Source organism: Lissotriton helveticus, chromosome 2_1 (genome assembly GCF_964261635.1).
Source record: "Lissotriton helveticus chromosome 2_1, aLisHel1.1, whole genome shotgun sequence".
In the NCBI taxonomy this organism is placed as follows: Eukaryota; Metazoa; Chordata; class Amphibia; order Caudata; family Salamandridae; genus Lissotriton; species Lissotriton helveticus.
Window position 1 is genome coordinate 624,403,022 of NC_136059.1, and position 18,789 is coordinate 624,421,810.

The 18,789-nt window shown below is 43.5% G+C and overlaps 1 protein-coding gene across 1 annotated transcript in view; it reads left to right on the forward strand.

The window, feature by feature from the left end:
• The window catches only part of LOC144818189 (versican core protein-like), a 181,417-nt gene that overhangs the window by 14,084 nt on the left and 148,544 nt on the right, over positions 1–18,789 (forward strand). The window lies entirely within an intron of this gene.

An 18,789-nucleotide genomic window follows, 5' to 3' on the forward strand; every position in this document is an offset into this window, starting at 1 on the left:
CTAATCATGACATCATGCCATCACTGTGCCCCACGTAGGTGGATTTTCTCAAGAAAGTGCATTTGTAAGTTGAAGCTCTTGGCCAGCTCCATGCCTTGGGAAAGGAATAAGGTTTCTGAGTCAAACAGAAGTCCAAGGATGCTTATGTTCTGTGCAGTGGACACTGATGCTTCTAGGGTGGAATGCTATTCGGAAGATGGTGAACTGGATTAAGTTACCAAAATACTAGGATCTCAATCTTTAACACATTCATGCAAATAATCTTTTCTTTCTGTCTGTGGTCCAGGCATGTGGGGATGCATGATTCGCTGATTAGTTTTCCAATTGAAAGTGGATTGGCTCATAATCTGAGCCTTTGTCACATTCTACATTCTACCATAATAATAACAATACATTATATGGCATGCTGTGCTTTATTATACATGTATGTCGGGTATTTGTATCAGTTGCATGTGTGGGTGATCCGTTTGGCATTGGTGCAGATTCAGCAGAGGGAGTACACGGTTGCAGAGTACTGTTTATGTCTTGCCTTCAGACAGCTTTTAGTCATTGGCTGTCAAAGGCCTCTTGTGCAACATCCCAATACTTAGAGTGGGCTATGAGTCTGCCCATTTCTTTCCATTGGTTGACTTTCTTGTCAATCTCAATTACTTGCTTGTAATTCTGAGGCTTTCCTTCCTCTTCTAATGTTTGTCCATTACTTGGAGAGTAGCTACTTTACCATCGTTTTGATTGAATGAATTATATTCTTTCATACCTCCACGTTAGAGAACAACTTTTTTCTTTTTCTTTCAACACCCTTTGGGGTGGACATGTTTTCTTTCTCTCTCCCTTGAGGGGCGCTACCCACTTACATCTTACCTCTCTTCATGTACCTACACGCCCTTTAGGTTCATGCATTGCTTTCTCCGCCCCTCTGTGTCCCTCTCAGCTTTTTAAAGAACCTTCGCACTCATCACCTCTCTTGCTCCCCGTCACTCCTTCCTTGAAGTTGCTCCATAGTTCCTCTGTCCCTCACTAATCCAAGTTGCTCCTGCCTGCTACTCATTTGTTCCCCCACCCTCCATGTTGAGTTCTTTTTTTTAACTTTTTTTTCTTGGTAGGAGGGTCCATCAGCTGCAGGTTGCTGCTGGACTGCTCATTTATTAATTATGCACGTTTGCACGTTTAATGTATTCTGCCATGTTTCAACTGAAAATTGAAAAGAAAAAGATCAGTGCAGCATCATAATATGTGATTATGCATGCACATTTCCATTTCATTGCGGTGGTAGGGACACTTTTTTGCCAATGCTAATGGCAAATAGCAAACAGCAAAGCCAAAAGGCAGGCTTACTGGCTTTGCCAATGTTTCCTAGTGCCAACCTTCCTGCATTATGTAAGGCAATTGATAATGGGTGACTTGATGTTATGACTGTTGTAGGTTGTATGTAATTATGGCAAAAGTGGCAGATTGAGGAAAGGTGTGAGAGTAGGCAAAAGCAGTGGCATTCTGTGCTTGCCTATACTTCCGTTTGGAATTCAAGTGTTATTTCGAGTCAGTGGGGAATTTTAATGGTGGCCATTGGTGCTTGTGGTGCTAGAGTTTCCAATGATGATAGGAATATGTTGGTCAATGAGGAGGTTGTTAGTGGGACCAGCACTGTAAACAACAGCTGTGCTTCAGAATGTTTCTTATTTACGGTAAATCCTGATTCAATGGAACACAGGGAGGTATGACCTTGGATTGCTTTTGGTTCTTGGTAATGGGTAAGTACAATTTTACATCATTAGTGTCATAGTTGTTCAAGAGGTGATGGTCCAAAATCACCGCAGGAGAAGGTGTACATAATCAATGAAGGATGATCATTTCTAGACCCGGCATTGCCGGCTGGCAGGGACGCATCAAAGCCAGTCAAAACCCACCCCTCGATATAGGATGAATATGATACACTTGTCTGATAACCTGTGCTCACCCTTGCGTAGCTTGGCACAGAGAAGTCAGGCTTATCCTCAGAGTCAATGTGTAAAGTATTGACACAACCCCACCCTCACAACACACTCCAGTCCCAAAAAGACTCCACTCCGTGTGTATAAAACACTGCTCTTTACATTACAAACACACTTTTAGAAATCAACACAATATTAAAATTGAAATCAACACAATCTGCACATTGAATATATACTTTACAGTTTAATGCAGTTGTCCAACTTTCCCATTAGCAGCAGAATGGAATAACCATAAATGCCCTATTGAAAGGCAATCAACAACATGACATTGCCAATATTGTATATCCCAACATTTTCAGTGGTCAAGAAATCACAGGACTTTGACTACACCTTGTGACCCAGCCCCTCAATAACTTAACGGCACCAGTCAATGATAAATGTTTCCCCTGTTGGAGCCATGCTGATTAGATTGACGGAAAGACCTAAAACGGAAAGAAATATTTTTGTCCATCGCGAATAGACTTCCAGGCGCCCAGCGGCACTTGCACAAGTGTGGGATCCCTACACCAGCCGTGGACAAAAGACTGTGACCCAGGAAGCTGGCGTGCTTCCAAGTCTGGAGAAATGTTTCCCTCAGAGCTGCTGTAGCTCCCAACAGCCAGCTGTAGGTGCCCACAAGGCACAGCGAAACCCCTCTGTCCCCATCACAATGTTCTCCACAACAATGTACCTTGCGGCATAAGTCCAGGGAGAGGGAGCAAGCAACCTTATACGGAGGATGCGATATCATGCACTGTCATCCTCCTGATCTGGAGGTTGAAGACAGTCTCAACTCAGGGCTCAGGTCTCCATCAAACCTCTGACACTGCACGCTGCAGAGTACAAGCTAGCACAGGCCCCCTTAATTGCAAGCATGGGACCCTCAGAGTTTGTGCTCCTCGAACTCCTCATGTCAAAGCACCTCAGGTGGGCTGCTGATCTTTATGAGCACACCCCCTCTGCACAGTGTGATGGCGGTGTATGTCAGGACGATCCTTGTCCCAAATGAGATCACTTCCACCCATTTCCTCCACACCCTGAGTGGTCCTTACATTCTTGTGGAAAGTGTCTCTACTTTTGGAGGTCAAAGCCCCAGTACTTTTACCCCCAATCGCTTTTGAAGACACGATCAGTTCAAAAGACCACCTTTGATATGCACAGGACCTGTCTAATTTTGTCCTGTCTGCCATCCTACCCTAGGAGGTTTGATCACTAACTTTAGTGGGGTCAAGATGCTGCCCCTTGGAATGCAGATGCCAAATCCACCCCATACGCAATCGTCCCAGAGAGGCCCCTCAGAGTCAGTGGTCCGCAGAGAGCCATGAGCATCAAAATGCCCACTTTGCCAAAGTGACACTTCCACTCACATAATGTCGGATCCACTCATGCTACTGGAGAGGATACACCATTACAAATGCATCAATACCAAATACTACACACCTACAATTCTGCACATACGAAATACTGCTCAATAGCCTTTCTTTAGATTCCCCCATGCTAATCCAATGCGAGAAGCAAGCCCCGTCGTATCAAACACACCATCCAGAGTCATTCACGATCCTTGAATGTAGCACACCCTTGCACATGCCCTACCTCTACCCAACACTGCCCCTGTCCTCAGGGAGAACTCCCAATATATCAAGAGACATGCAGAACCTTGACTATAGTATTTTAAATGGTATGCTGAGTAGCAGTTACCTGCGCACACAGGCCCCACCAGGGCAGACCTTTGTGCCTCATGGACCTTGTAGACAGGAGGCCAGCCACCCGGTCCTGGGAGAGTACTCGGGGACCCCAGACCATGACAGTTGGCTCTTAGCTGCAGGTCAGCAATGTCCAGGCAAAATTCACCAAGTGATAGTCCCCTTCATGGAGCACAACAAGCTCCAGGCCACCACACGTCTGCAGATAATCCAGTTGCAGCTTCTCTGCTGTTCTAATGATTCCTCTTGTCATTGTCCCAACATTGAACTGGCGTAATATAGTTCCAAATCCAAAAGTGTCTCTACTTTTGGAGGTCAAAGCCCTAGTACTTTTACCCCCAATCGCCTTTGAAGACACGATCAGTTCAAAAGACCACCTTTGATATGCACAGGACCTGTCTAATTTTGTCCCGTCTGCCATCCTACCCTAGGAGGTTTGATCACTATCTTTAGTGGGGTCAAGATGCTGCCCCTTGGAATGCAGATGCCAAATCCACCCCATACGCAATCGTTCCAGAGAGGCCCCTCAGAGTCAGTGGTCCGCAGAGAGCCATGAGCACCAAAAGGCCCACTTTGCCAAAGTGACACTTCCACTCACATAATGTCGGATCCACTCACGCTACTGGAGAGGATTCACCATTACAAACGCATCAATACCAAATACTACACTCCTACTATTCTGCACATAGGAAATACTGCTCAATAGCCTTTCTCTAGATTACCCCATGCTAATCCAATGCGAGAAGCAAGCCCAGTCATATCGAACACACCATCCGGAGTCATTCACCACCCTTGAATGTAGCACACCCTTGCACATGCCCTACCTCTACCCAACACGGCCCCTGTCCTCAGGGAGAACTCCAATATATCAAGAGACATGCAGAACCTTGACCATAGTATTTTAAATGCTATGCTGAGTAGCAGTTACATGCGCACACAGGCCCTACCAGGGCAGACCTGTGGTACGATCATTTAACTACCTCTATGGGTACCACAACCAGAGCTGCAGGCCCATGGCGGAACATTCAAGGTACATGCCCTGGGTTTATGTCATACTCTTAGACAAGGGACTTACAGCTAACTTGAATCAGCCAATCGTGTATAGACCAATCACCAGTATTTATACGAGGGGCACAGTACTTTGGCACTGAACGGCAGTGTCAAACGCGATCAAAGTCCTAAGGCTAGCACCTAGATCAGCAGGAAAGAGAAAAGCAAAAAGTTGAGGAAAAGCATCCTAGAAAGGGCCATTTCCAACAGTCATGATGGTGGAATCCCGGTATGAAATTACCTAGTGTGTCAATGTTTGGTCAGGAAGAGGCTGAACCAGATGAAGGAGGAGAAGTCCAGAAACTTTAAAGTTGTAGTGATGCTGGGTTTATATATTATATTGGGCTGGCCACTATTCCACTTAGCCACAGATATGTGAGAAATGTATCTTAAAGGTACATTTTCAGAAAATACTCGTTTTATATTTTTGGAGCAGATTTATGTTTTACAGAAACTAAAATGTAAAAAGTAGGGACACCATGTAATGCAGGCCGTTGTTCCTTTGACCTAGCAGTTGTCCTCAGTGACCATTCATTTATGACTGTGACCTCAGCTCAGCATGAGAGAGGCGTTAGAGCCAGGGGTGGCTTTAGTGCTGGTGGTGCCCAAGGCAACAATCATTTTTGGTGCCCCAACCTCATATGACCTATTTCTCGGATTCTCTCACTACCACCTGGCAAAAGTGCCCCTCCTCTCTCCAATCTTAAAGTTATTGCTAAACACAGAACCCCCGCCTGAGGTCAGCATCCCCCTTCACAGGTCAGCGCCCAGTGCGGCCACAACAGTCGCATTACCCTAAAGCCGGCCCTGGTTAGAGCATTCAAGAAAGGTAGGCTTTGGTGACCACTACAATTCCTGACTTGAAACTCACGCGACAGCTAAATGTTGTTTGCATGCATGTGGTACTTGTACAGCGCCCGAAACTAGGCAAAAGTTAGCAGAGTGCCCAGAAGTCAAAGGTGAGAATACAGTGAAGTGGTGATCGGCGAGGCAGCTGGTGTGTCCATTTTTGCTGCCTCATGATGTAGTATTCTTGAAGGAGTTGTTTCTTCAACTCCTTCCTGAGGGAGAGCACTCTTGTGATGGCCCTGATGGATTTATGGACACGAGGAGGCTGTGCCAGAAGCTGTTTGCAAGGACGGAGAGCATCTGCTGCCTTGCTGTTCTCTGTTTTACACTTCTTTATTTCCGGTCTGATGGTCCTGGTTGTGGGTGTGTCGAGAGTCACCAGAGATGATGTGTTTGTCAGCCAGATAGTAGTCAGGCGGAGGGGGTGATGGGGGTCGCCACAACTATGTAAATGATGCAGCATTGAACATATTTAAACATTGTTTTTGCTGTATTTGCAGCTATAATTAAATGTCAGCAGTTCACTGTCAGAATGTACGTTTGATGCCACACTATGTAACCAGGGCCAGGTTTAGGGCAGTGCGACTGGTGCGGCTGCACTGGGTGCTGACCTGTGGAGGGGGCGCTGACCTTAGGGGTGGACGTTGTGTTTAGAAATTACATATGCTTGGAGAGATGAGGGGCACTTTTGCCCGCTGCTAGTGAGAGATTTTGGCACTCGCGTAGCTAGGGGGTGCGGGGGGGGGGGCGGTCCGCCCCAGGCGGCACCTTTTTGGAGGCGGCACCTTTCCTGAGGCGCCTCGGTCACACACACTTGTCCAGGGCCGTCAATCAGTGGTAGCGTGCGCGGCGTGCGCGAGCGCTACCAATGACGGCCCTGTAGGACATTTTTGGCCAGCCCCTCGCTGCACCGTAGCAGTGTGATGCATTACGCGCTCACTGTCCCCTACGCTTGGCTTGCTCGCCCCTCGCCCCTAGCCGGAGTCGGGAGTGCGTGGAGACCACCATTCTGTGACTTGCTGTGCAGCTTCATTCAAGGTGAGACAGACTGAGAGAAATAATCAGTCCGTGGTGGCCCAATTACAATGATTGCACGACGGCACCAAATTACACTCTTAGTCTTTATTTCCAAAATAAATTCCAACAACAAGCACGCACGCACCCAGACTCGTTTTGCACTCTGCCGGCCGCGGCCCGTGACGGGTAGATCTCATTCTAGGCCTGGCCTCCTTGTATTCAGTCAATCTGTCATGCGCGGCCTTTCGGTTTTCTTGCGCACACCCCCTGTTATGATGGAGAATTGATGCCCCAGTGAAGCTCTATTTCCTTGGGAAACGCCAGCACTGTAAGCTTGTCGCCTTTACAAAAATGTTGACAGCAGCACTGCTCAGAGGAAGCTCGGTCGAATCACCATTGGGTAGATTACTCCTCCTGATTTGTCATCCTAAGGCTGCACCCTCCACCCCACAATCACCCCCGGCTGCTGTTCTGCTGGTGTTTATCTCTGGCGTCTTTCAGGGGCAATTCTCATTGGGCGATGGGGGAGCATGCATGCTTAGTGCTGTTGGGGGTCTACACACAGGTAATACGCAGGCTACAGCCGTCTGCGGTAACCACAGCGTTGTCCCCACTTTGCAGAACTGCTCATAGCCCTGCCGGTGCGGTCCAGAGTAATGTGTCGGCAGCTGCTGTGAATGGCTATTCTTTCCCGAAGGATTGTGCTTGAAGTAGTACGGCCATTAACACCAGCAGGTGCACGTTGAGTTCTGAAGATATTCCCCCATATCCCCCCCCTCCCCGCTGTTAGCAATTCTATCTCTGTTGGATCGGCATACACTAGGCCTAATGTAAGACTGACTAGGATGATTGCTGGCCTTATCATCATCAAAGTAGTGTACCTGTTGGGGATATCTGAGATGCTCAGGGGGTAGGCAGTAAAAGGGCAATTTCTAGGTCAAAGTATAAGAATAGAATAGTGATTAAAAAAATCAAAAACTGATTGAAAATGGTAGTCGGGCTGAGCCAAGGGGGGCGTCGAATCCGCACTCATAATGTGACAGTTTCTCTGTGTCTGGGTTGTTTAGTGGTAATCAAAACCCGATGGTGATGAGAATTGTAGACAGGGCTGTCGTAAAAATCATGAGTATAAGTGTGATCAGGTTCATTGTCTTTTCTTAGATTTTTAACACAGGTCTAATATTTGGAAGTCATTTATACTGGTTGTACTAAAAAGACAAGATCCTCATCAATAGATTGAGACGTAGAGGAATAATCACACTACGTTGACGAAGTGTCAATATCAGGCTGCTGCTTCGAAAGCCGAAATGGCGGTTAAAGGTTTGATGTAAAGTGGAATTTAATTTGTCGTAATAAACACACAGATAGGAAAAGGGAGCCAATGATCACGTGCAGACCGTGAAACCCTGTTGCAACAAAAAAAGTTGAGCTGTAGACTCCGTCTGCAATTGTAAAAGGGGCCTCGTAGTATTCTATGGCTTGAAGAGAGGTAAAATACAGTCCTGGGACGATTGTTAAAAATAAGGATTGAATAGCCTCTTTTCAGCTTCCTTGCATGATGCTATGATGGGCCCAGGTCACTGTCACACCGGAGGCTAAGAGGACTGCAGTGTTTAAAAGGGGGACTTCAAACGGGTGGATGAACCAGTCCTCGAGGCGACAGACATTGTTTTGTTTTTTTCATGCTTGTTCAGGCACAATAATCTGCGTGTGCTTTACCGTGAAAGAAACTGCAGCTCCTGTTATGCTGGAGTGCCCAAACACCGGGTAACCTCACTGTTCTGGGTGACTGCAACAAAGTCTTCAGCGACTTCCTTTGCTTTTAAGCAGGAATAAAGTTAGGCCATAGACCCTGCAATTGTTGCATCTGCACCAGAATATCCTCTCCACTCTCCCTCACACTGAACTGTTTCACCCTTAATTGCTTCAAGAAAAATAAGAAAATCACCAACCAAACCAAATATTGTTTTGCACAAGGCTGTCAAGAGTCTCAGTGACATGTGATGCCATTGGCCAGTCCTGACTTTCCACTCAATATGATCTTGCCTTATGGGGATTGCAGTTTTGCTTTTAATACAATCTCAATATGGGCTAAAAAATCTGAAATGGATGAAGTTATGATTTTACAAAGTGATTTAGTCCATTTCGAAACCATGAATCATTTCATATGAAAAGTGTATGCCTTGCATCACTAACACACCACACAGTCCCAACATGGACTGTAGCTATTCAAACTGTCCTTAAAGACGGAAATGATACCGTACAAATAGTAGCATCAGACCCAGCTGCACACGATTCCATCACCGACATAGAGGAAGGACAACACTGGTAGCAAAAGTGTGAGCTTCCCATCCTCAGAGAATGGGTACAACTCATGCAAGTGGCGTAGCTAGACCTAATGCCACCCAGGGCATACCCTAAGTTTGCTGCCTGGTGCAGGTAAGGGGGGAGCCAGCCAATTGGCGACTTATTCCGTGGGCAGGGGGGGCTGGTGGTAGTCGACAGACATGACTTGCTCACCTCCGCCACCACCAAAAGCAGTGCTCGACCTTCCCCCATCTCCCCTAGCTATGCCACTGGGGGAAAGGAAACGTGGGGTGAGGTGTGCCTTCGTAACAGCAGATCTTATGCATATCAAAATTATATAGTGACGCTCGAGCCTCAATGTACCAGCATGTGGCTGTGTGCAGCGCTCCGGGTCCCAAGCATGGGAAGTGTTAAAATAACCTACAGCAATCCCGTGACTTCGGAAGCTGAAAGCAATGCATGCATAGTAAAATCACTGTCTTTATCACAGCAATACTCCCCACAGAAGAAACAGAGGGACATCTATGTCATAAAGAGTGTATCCTGTTTAAGGCCTTCGGCTTCACGCTTAAGCAAAAGCTGAACTAATTGTGGCCTAGGTTACATCAGGAAATAATTTACCCTCAATCAGCCCTGTGGGTTTACTCCGGCCCTGCACACAACATCAGTATTAGTTGATATAAATTGAGAGGGTACCTCGGACAGGCTTTTCCTGAAGGATCCAGGCAAATTTGGCCGAGGAGTCCCCACATTACCAGGCTGCAAAACATCTCAGTACATGACCTGGGGGTGTAACATTGTGGCGTATTTTTTATAACTTCTTATGTGGTGTCCCTTTGTAGTGTTCTTCACTGTGTTACTGTGTATGATCATAAATGCTTTACACACTGCCTCTGAGCTAAGCCTAGCTGCTCATGCTACGTTACCACAGGGTTGAGCAGGGGTTATCAAAGGGTGTAGCCCCCTTACTCTGACTTAGGAAGAAGGGTCCTCACTTGGACAGTGGCCAGCCATTGCCAACTAGAGACCCCCATTTCTAACAAACAACCATTCCGATTTTGAGAGGAGTAAACATATCAATGCCCATTAGATTCCCCATGTTAGACTAATGTTCTGATTTGTTACCTTTGCCTCAAACTGTAAAGCGCTCTGATATCCTTCGGGATCAAGTTCGCGCTATACAAAACTTTATAAATAAATAAATGTAACTTGCATGATCGAGGTAACTGTTAGCAGCAATACTACGTGTCTCTACTCGGAGACTCGGGCATCTTTCAAGTGCTCACCGTCCCTTTTCCCCAGGGGCGGCAATCTGAGGGGTAGCCCCGGGCGCCACAAGCTCTAGCTACGCCCCTGCATTTTGGGGAAGTGGTCATAGGGTGTGGGGGGTGCCAAAAATGATTTTCGCACCGAGCGACGCCAGTCCTAAAGCCGGCACTGTATGTCACCATGGCTAATATTTACCCACATTATTTTGTATTGTGCTTACATTTTTAACTGTATGAGATAATTTTCTCTGGCTATACCTTCTCGCTATGAGTACTACTTATTATTGTCACAGTTAACTATTTTGTATTATTTTATTCACCACATACTTTGTATGTAACATATTGTCAGCCATGTGCAAAGCACTTTGTTATCTGCTAGGTCTAGCCTGTGCTACAGAAAAGTGGCAAAAAATAAATAAAAATGCCAATACACATCATATTGCACTCTGGCATCCTTTCCCCATTTGTATGTTACATGTGCAGACCGTGCAAATAGTGAAGGAATAGCGTCGGCCCGTCTGAACACAGCCACTAGATCACAGATCAGAGGTCATGGCGAAGACATCTAATAAGCTGTCAACAGTGATGCATTACTGCCTGAAATGTGCAGTCCACGCTCTTTTGAAGCTATATCACCAACACTGATAAATATAAGGTGTACACAGCTTGACGATGATGCTTTTTTCCCTTCAAATTTAGATCCTTTTTATAGCTTTAGAAAATACTTTTACTATGGGTTCTTTTTTAGATCATATATTTTCTAAATTGCACAGATTCTTAACCTTTTCTTCTTAGTTGCCAATCTGCTTTGGTCAGCATTACATACTATTTTTACTCCGTTCTGGTGCAAATGTTACAATATGTAGCTAGCATCAGCAGACTCACGTCATGGCTGGCGCCTTCCTGCCGGGCAACGATACAATGATTGTAGAAGAACGCGGTGAATAATTGATAGATAATTATGACGTCACAACTCAACTGTAATAAAGTATTCCAAATGAGCACTCACATTGTTTTATTATACAGGTGCTAAGAGATGTCACAACTCGACTGTAATAAGGAAATTACATGCAGGTTTCACAAAGGGTTTGCAGGCTCCCATGTATTAATTAATAATATTGGGCTTGTTAAAAAATCTTTCAAAAATGTGCAAATTAGGAAATCGGTTAGACTCCCCATTTATTAAATATCTTTGAAATGTCTAGAGATGTCCTGTCAGAAGAACAGTGTGTGTCATCCCGCAGGTTCACCAGACCACGCCACACTTTGTATCTTTGCATTTCAGTCCAGGTGGACAAGTTACGTCCCATCCACTGTCTTTTAATTGGGACTCACTGCAGAGAAAACAGTCTTGGGATCAGTTGGTGCCAAAGGATAAGGGCTAATGGTCCAGATCTGGGTGCCGTGATGTGCAGTCATTGCATTATGGAATAGGTGTAGTATCTGCTGGAGAACCAAGTTCTGAATGCCGATGATGTCGGCTCAAGCACGTTGTCTCCCAATGTCAAGCAAGCGGCAATGCTCACGTTGTGAATTTTGTAATTAATTGTTGCTCTTGTGTGCGGTCAATTGCATTTGAGGGAAAAAGCTGCTGCCTGAGAATACTGACAAATTTGGTACAGCTTACCAAAGCCCATGGGGCAAGGCTCTTGAAACAGACAAACGAGGCGACTTGGCAGGTTCACTCCCCAAGAGCCAGGAAGACTGGTCTGGTTAGTAGACTTGTCTCTTGTTCTAATGCAGGACACAGCATAGCAGATGTATCCAAGATTCTTGTTGGTAGGAACATAACCTGCATTCCCTTTTGTCGCCCCCTAGGCTGGATTGAAGTCTCTTACAAGGCAATACCAATAGTCTCATATATAGTATCTGGAGGCAGGTAGACACATTTATGGCTTCAGTATAATACATTTGTGGTTTCCCTTGGAGACAAAAGTTATTCAGTGGCTGGACCAATGATGACTTGTCTACGGATAGTAAGTCTTGATACCTTGAGGACTCTTTTAGTTGTTGGTTAATGCTCCTCCTCCAGACATTGAATGGGACGTCCCCACTTTGGATGGCTGTTTCTTCAATCTTGAAGGTCTTTATTGTATCTCTTGTTTGGGAATACCAAGGTTTGCCTGGAGTTTCAAAGATACATTTTAGGTGACCTTTTAATGATTTAGACTGTGCCCTCATGGTCCTGATGTAATAATTCAACATGGAGGTTTGACAATCCAATGCTTGGACCACCAGCCCCAGTTGCAGCCTTAGCCTGGGCCGACGAGTCTCACACGGTTGTTGGAAGATTTTCCTGTATGCTCTACAGTGGATTTGTTCCAAGATTGAATCTAGGGCACCCGGGCAGGCATGATGTCTGTATGGTAAGGCTGGCAAAAAAGTTCCTTCATTACCCTTAATATTGGCTCTGCCGAGGCACTGCTCAGCTTCCGATACAATTGGTCGATCCGGTGCATGATGACAGACCCCTTTTCGTTTCAAGCATTAGCCTGTGCCACTGAGGTGCTATTTTCACTGAACCACACACCCAGGTAATTGTACTTTCTGGCTGTGCTGACTGTTGCTGCCGTGTCCTAGGTTTTACCCAATGTCATAAAAAAATCATCAACAATTTAGGGTTCGGGAATGGCCTTTTGTTTGATGATTTCCGGTTAGGTTGTAAAATCTATTGTGACATCATTCACTGGCTGCCCCCTTTAAATAAATATGTGCAGTTATTAAACACCAAGTACAATGACGCTGGGAATGGGGTAGGTGAGAAGGCATGGACCAATCAGTGGCCACTGATGATCTGCCCTATTTGTAGGCTTCATTTAGAGTATCCTAGTAGACTATCCTATTATGCATTGCCCATGTCCGGTCCTGATGCAGCGGGCACATGGATGTTTTTTTAGTTTTGTGGAATATCACAAACTATTGGTTACATTATTACTGCCTAGATCGAGGGGAAGATGTGGTGTAAACACTCTAGATTTGTAAAAGCAACAAAGGCGCACACAGAAATAACGTTTGTTATATTTTATTTTTTGGGCAAATATTAAGATACTTGTGTAAGAACCGTTTTACGATAGCATTCGTCTAAAATTACTCCAATGTATCTCAGTACCTAACAATTAACATACGCAGGTATCGGTGGCTTAAGTCTGTGTAATGGGTTCTGTCAAGTAAAGCATGAAACTTCCCGGAATCCATGTTAATGTAACAGCCCCTCACCACGAGCCCCTGGGAACTTGCACTTCAGCGTTACTCATTCAAACGCCTGTTACTGGCTCCATTAAGTGACCGTAAAACTGCCTCAGATTAGTGGCGCGCGGGTGGAAGGGGACCTGTCTACACGGATTTGATGGGGTGTGAAATTAAAAGGCCGGTGGCCAAAACACACAAGCGTTGCTTTCACAGACAAGTCACCTCACTGTCTGTACATGTGCACTAATGCCACGGAAAGGGTCGGTTACGAATCCACTGCTTTCACGTTTGGCGCCAACTCAAGATTCGAAGGGCACCTGCTTTTAATTTGTCATCATCTGAGAATGATTTTTGCCTTGTCAGGCGTAGAAAGAACGATATAAATGCAGTTTCAATTCATAACTAAATATGCTAATTGGGAGCCAACTTATTTATGCGTCAGTCTTACATCATAATCATGAATATGCAAAAAACAATGATACTATTTTTGAAAATGTAAGTTTATCTTTCTTCAATGATTTATTAAATCTTACACATATTTTCTGAATAAAACCACAATTTTTGTACAAACCATTCATATAAGAAAATATTTTCCTCCTTTATGTACATTCGATTCACGTCAGCATATCAGGTGTTTCCATATCCTTCAATGTTGTGTCTAAAATGTTCTGTATATAGAGAAAATATCTCCAACGCTCTTTGCCCTTTGTGTCGAAAATATTTTGGGCCTCATTTATGAGGTTTTGCCGTAGGGAAATCAGGGAAAATCTTGATAAAATTGAACAAGCATTTGCAAATGCAATAGGTCTCGCATTTGTGATAGTTTAAACTATTTGCATTATAAATGACCATGCCTTTTATTTATGTTTTAAAAACCAACACATAAATAAAAGGCATTGTCATTTAAATGCGAGACCTATTGCATTGCAAATGCTTCTTGTGCTTCTGCTGCCACCAGCCTCTGTCCTCTTCTGCTCCTTAGGTTTCAGTACGTAGAGCGAGGGGGAGGGGCGGAGGCTGAGCCTGAGCCTGAGCCTTCTTCCAGCGCAGCTGCTGAGTTTCGTTTTTGGTTGCTCTGAAAGCAGAAGGAAAACCATTTAATTAATTAAATACAAGCGCAGGATCTGGTGACTAAACGATGGAAAAGTCGGGAAAATGAAAGCGCACTGAATGCAAAAATCGGGAAAGTGAAAGTGTGCATGGCGCACTGAATGTAACGAGAGCACATCCTGCCTGCAGTAGGGCAAAACCCATTAAAGAAAATAGTGCATACAGACTAAATAAGACGTACCTAGTAACATCAGAAGTAAAAGGGCCAGTCGCCATGGGTGGTTTCAAATGAAGACAAGGTGGTACTAAAAATGGACTAAAAAGTCGATGAAGGAATCAAATGCCACCATTTAGGGAAATACAAGGACACAAGCCAATTAAAAATATGGGCAGAGAGTGGGCGGAACTTTACATCCTTAACTCAATACTACATAGCTCGCAGAGCAGCGCATGCGCTCTGCCCAGCCTCGACCTAAAAAGGAGATAGCTGCCAGTCCAAACAACTATGACATACTCCGAATCCAATCAGTTCTTCCCTTTATGAGTCTTAAGATTATAGGCTGACGCCTATGGAGCTCACTGTAGGACAACATTTATGAGAATAACACTTGAATTCTACATTGCTTTACCATACTGAAGACATATATATGTATGTCTTAATGAAGTTATTGTTATTACTTTTACCTTAACAAACCACTTGTTGGCTGGTTGGATTTTGATAACTTGAAGGTTGTCTAGGTAAATGTCTACAAACTGAATATCAATAAATGGAAGAATTGATTGGCTGCTAAGTGTGTCACTGTTGTTTGGAGTGCTGACTGTCTCTTTTTCCTAATGAGATTATACATTGCTTCTATAAAACTAACTTTTGAATATATCCATTGCTAATTATGTGATGGCATCTTCCAAATACTGAGACCCTTTACTTGAACAAATTATCAAATCCTCCAGCCACCTATCTTTCAATCACTTGGAGGCCACATTCCAACACACTGATTTCTGTCCACTTACCATCTCCAAAATGTGCCCTCCTCCTAGTTCTCCTTCACCTTGCATTGCTTAGTTTGATATCTTCTTCAATAACCTACTGGCAGACTCTAAAACAATTCAATACTTTAAGATCTTGTACATCACTCCACTAGCCATTTGCTAAGGCATTCATATTCATGATTAACAGCCATGGCTCCTCCTATCGACTCTGGGTCCCACACATTCCTGAATCTCCAAGTCATTTAAACCAAGATCTTCTAGCACAGTCTTGCTATTTTGGCAAATGACCCTTTGTTATCCATTTTATAACTGCACTGCCAGGATATTGATATATTAAACTTTTGTATCCATTCCTCCACATCTTTGCTAAAAAGTATCATAAAAGCCTTTTTTATCCAGGCGACTTCGTCTTCACTTTTAAAGCATCCTGTAACCAGCTTATTCATACAAAAAAACATACTGCTACAATCCAATTCCACCACAGACCCATATATATCATTAATTTTTTAGCAAAGATAACAACGCTTTTAGTCTCCTGAAAAATAGAAGCATTCATTGAAACACACTTCCTCTCACTAATGTGAGATGGGTAAGCTGGCACAGTGTCACTTAATGGACATTTTAGCTGCCATTAATAAAGTTGATCTCCATTTCCTTTTGAAATTGTTTAGGCTATGTTTCAATAAGTTGGCTTTAAATGTATGATGTTGTTTTTCCAAAATTGCCTCAAGTAGGATAAATTAAATGATTTAGACCCTCTGTCCAAGGGTTGGAATGGCAGTAGCCGAGTATGAATCCTATTCCGATTCATTTTCATCAGATTGTGACTGTTATTGAACATAATCTCGGGCCATTAACTGTATTTCGAGTGATACTCTAGTGATACAGAACTTTACATTTGGCTAGACAAATACCTCATCTATTGATTCTATTTGAGACAACCCCAGCACCATCTCCAACTGCCTTAAATGCTTGTCCAGTATGTGGTCTTCTATGCCTCCAAAATTAAAATGATCAGAACTCCATCCTTGCCTAACAGCTCTGCTTGTGGAATGGTCGTTATCTTTGCAACTGGCTCTTTTTCTGTTGCTTGCTACTGTGAATCTTGGCTTTTTCTTTGAGGAAGACATTTCTCTCATTAACCAAATGAACAAAATTGCCAGAAAATCAACTTAAAAATCAAATTAACCACAAGTTTTACTTCTGCCTTAACCCATAAGAAAAGGCATTTACTCATCTTTCTGCCAGTGACCGTCTGACTCAATTACTTTAATTCAAACTAGATGAACATCTCCAATATTGATTAAAAGAAAGACTTCCCACATTTGAGCAGCGGGCTTAATCTTCATTCATAAACCCCCAGATCATATGCAATATTCAATATGGACTATAAAATGTAAATACTCACTTTGATCCATTTTGAACTCTACTGTTCTGCCCTTCTAAGCTAGAAGATGCTATGATATGTTATGTTATGTTATGCTATGTTAAGGGTATTTCTATTGTGCATAAACACCTAAGCTTCTTAGTGTTAGTGAGATACCCAAAAAAACAGCTATATAGTTTAAAAACAGTTTTTAAAATTATTGTTTCTCATTAATTTTGTTGTGGCTCAATTGGTATCAAATTCCACGACTTTGGAGCTGCCTAGGATAATGCTCTTTTGCCAGAAGAGGAAGTGTGGATTTTGTGAATATTTAAGAGGAATTTACCACCACAGTGAAGATTACTGGATGTGGAGTAAACAGAAAGTTTGTTAAACAGAAACCAAGGAACTTGATAGATCTGAATCTTGTGTAGAATTAGCAGAGTTTTACATGCAATTCTTTGGGACATTGGAAGCGAATGAAGCTGAATCAAGAAAGAAGAAATGTTGTTTGTATTATAATTGTTATCAGTAGCACAGAATCAAGGAAGGAGAAATGTTGTTCTTATTATAAGTTTAAACAATAGCACAGGCGGCTGCACTTTGGATTAATTGAAGCCATCTTATCAGTTCCTTATGGAGCACTCAATAAGAGGAATTGTTTTAGTACAACCGCGACTGGATGAATGAAGGAACTGTCTGTTTGTGATGGGAAGAAGAAATAAATGGCAAAAAAATTCTTCAATAGCTTGAGCTGCCGAAAGCAAGAACTAGTTACCTTGGCAATTTGAGGTAAGGAGGATGATCCAACAAAAAGAATGCAGAGGTTTTTTACCATACCTGCACACACTGGCATGGCGCCCATGATGTTTTTAGCCAGAAAGAGGGTTGACATCTCTCTGTACAGTTCTTAGTGATTATCACAGAGTTGAACTTAAACCTCACTTGGGTGTCATCAGCGTACATATGAAAAAAAGTGCACATATCTTGAGACATGAGGCCATATAAAGAATAAATAGTAAGGAGTCCAAAATAAATCCTTGTGGCACTCCCTAATTCACAGAGTTGGCCATGAATTGGGCAGAGTGTAAAATAACAGCTTGCCAATGACCGGTTAAGAAAGATCTCAGGCACCTGATGGAGTTATTGTGAAGACCGAAGAGTTTGGCCCTGTTAAGCGGTATGGAGTAATCTAAGGTATTGAATTCCGTGTAGGGACCAAGCGAAAAAAGAACAGAGGATAGACAGAATACTGAATCAATCGTAGGGATCAAGCAGCACTAATGCCCTGACCTCTCAATGATCCATCCACAAGCATCCGTAGATCATTGAGTACCGAAGTGGTGTCAAGTTAGATGCTCTGGCCAGGTCTAAAGCTCCTTAGAATAGGGCTCGGCAAATTATTTGATTCTATAAAAGGTTGTTGTTGCTGAAATTGACATTTACATGTCTTGGCTGAAAACGGAAGAAGAGATATTGTAGTACAGTTTTTAACATCGTCAGGAGATATAGAGGGCTTCTTTAATAAAGGTTTTGCAGTTGCTGCTTTATAGGCATCTGAGACTTTGCATTGAGTAAAGGACTGATTAAATCAAACTACTAGGTCCAGTATCATGCAATTTGCTAGCCGTTTCATGCTTTTTATATGGCAAATGTCTTTCGGAGAGCCTGATATGTCTGCCGAAAGGCATGTCTTGGGACAGAAGGAAAAAATATCTCCATCCTACAAGGACATGATGGTAGCACTAGAAAGGGTAAAATAAAAATCAAGTTTGAAATCAGTACCATATCTAATCTTACTGATTTTGTCTTGAAATTAGATGTGCTCTCCTGAAATGAGAAATAGTCAGTCATCCATGACCTGAACACGATTACTTATTCTAATTCTCAAACTCATAATGGCAGAAATGTTTCACAGCAAAAGGCCCCAGATTTTGGAATATCATGACTCCTCACCCACTGTCCTTGAAAAAGGACCTTCTTTGACATCAGAGGCGCCACGAAGATACTTGCCTTTCTGAATTTGGCCATTT